The sequence below is a fragment of the Lathyrus oleraceus genome, chromosome 4 (genome assembly GCF_024323335.1).
Source record: "Lathyrus oleraceus cultivar Zhongwan6 chromosome 4, CAAS_Psat_ZW6_1.0, whole genome shotgun sequence".
NCBI classification, from domain to species: Eukaryota; Viridiplantae; Streptophyta; class Magnoliopsida; order Fabales; family Fabaceae; genus Lathyrus; species Lathyrus oleraceus.
In genome coordinates this window covers 407,015,555-407,017,722 of record NC_066582.1, presented here as the reverse complement: position 1 = coordinate 407,017,722, position 2,168 = coordinate 407,015,555, and the positions used below count along the sequence as shown (strand labels likewise).

The 2,168-nt window shown below is 27.9% G+C and overlaps 1 pseudogene; it reads right to left on the bottom strand.

Annotated features, from left to right (window-relative positions):
* Positions 1-376: 376 nt before the first annotated feature.
* Positions 377-1,817, bottom strand: LOC127075715 (aspartic proteinase CDR1-like; annotated as a pseudogene).
* Between the last annotated feature and the right edge of the window lie 351 nt (positions 1,818-2,168).

Genomic DNA, 2,168 nt, shown 5'->3' with positions numbered 1-2,168 from the left:
CAAAAATTTACAAATAATATTAATTACTTATAAATTAAATTAATATATATATATATATAAATATAATATATATATAAATAATATATATATATATATATATATATATATATATATATCTTGTAAATAATTTTATTTATATATATATGTGTTAATATAAATTAATATAATTAATAAAAAATATAAATTTATAAATTAAAAAAAATTTAAAAATATATATATATATAACATATTAAAAAAAAAAAAAAGGAATGGGTGTAGGCGCCACTCCTAGTGGCGACTTGCCCTACCCATTAAGGGTAGGCGCCAACTAGGATGGCGCCTAGGTGTAATTTAGGATCAAAAATGGCCATTTGTGTAATTTTTTTGAAAAATGGTGTATTTTTGAAATTTTTTTTAAATTTCTGAATATTTAAAAAAAAAATTCCTAAATTGTAAAAAAGGTATAACACTTTTTTACAATTTGGTACAATGAGTAGACTTAAATGATACTATATTTCGTCTAAGGTCATAACCAATCAATAAATTTTGTTGAGCTTTGTTTCCGAATACGCCACTCCCATCTTGAGATGGGGCAAAAGCCAAACAAACAACCCCATCAGCAACTGGAATAAAAGTACTAATAGAATTCAACAAAACATTTGCCCCCTTAAAATGTGCTGTGATTTTAGGAAACACATATTTATTTGATTTATCATAATAACAAAGGCTCAAAATTTTATTTGGATCTCCACACGCTTCAATTTAACCAATGCTACCAGAGTTGATTCCATATTTTTATAAATATCGGATGGTAAAATTGTCAATGTCGTACCTGAATCAATTATGAAGTTCCCTTCAACTGGCGGTTTAGAAAATCCTATTGTTTTGTTTCCAACACTAAATGCATTTAGTGTTACAAAATAAAAAATTGGTGGAGATTTTTTCACTAACGCAGTTGAGACAACCCCTCGACCAGAAACCACTGCAGCGTCTCCAAAATTGAGTTTGCTTGTTGAGTTAGACATTGATGGCCCAAAACAATAAGAGAATTTTCCACCAATTGATGAACCCAATTGTGTTACAAGAGATATTGGTCCACCTCCGATACCAACTACACCAGAGTTCCTACCTTCAAAATACATTGTATTTTTATGTCCACATCCTATTACAAAATTGGGAAATGAAGCAGAATGGCCGGAGGTTGAATCTAATGTAAGAGTCTCTAAACCAAGATTTCCTTCTGATACCGTTCCACCAACATAATCAATAGAATATTCACAAGAATTATTTTTATTGCAGGAATGAAAATCTACAGACTTACATTGCTTTGATGAACAAGGAAGGTTTTTATAACTTTTAGACTTTGAAGGATCAAAAACATGAGTTGCTTGTTTGTAACACTGTTTACATGGCTGACATTGAAGCCAGACAATATCACCACCTGTACCAACAATACCATATATCTTAACTGGTGGGGTACCTAATGAATATGTCATAATATATTCACCTAAATCAGGGATAACAATAGATCTGGGTATATTATTGAGAGAATTTATGTAGGAAAGATGGTCGATGGAACGATGAATAGCATTGGAAACACGTTGGTATTTGTTTTGTATAGGTTGATAGAGCGGTGAGTTCAAAGAATCACGATGGATGAGTTCAACGCTAAAACCATTGCTTAGAGCATGAGAAAAAGAAATGATGAAACATGAAAGAGAAAAGAAAAAAAGAGTTTGAAAATAATACCTACCCATTGTTACCATCACAAAGAAATATAGAGATTTGAATTGTAAATACTTGTTATCACTTGTATGTTCTTCATGGTCTATTTATAGGACTCTTTTTAGTAATTTATAACCATCCATCAGATTATAATAGTCAAAATTTGCACACAAAAGTTATGGTTATATGTATTTGGATTATATGTAGTTCAGATATTAATAAATTTAAAAAATAATTTTTTTTTAATATTAAGGATTAAAGAAAATATTTCTTAAGTAAATAGTAACTATTTAAGTCTAAAAATTGTTTTAGAAATTTAATATAGAAAACGAAAACTATTATATTATATTATATATTATAAAGTAAAATTTATGTAATACAATGTCTCTCTCATATTTATATAAATTCTACTTAATTAATCTCTTTTTTCTCTTTTTAATCAAAATATATATTTTTATTGTTAT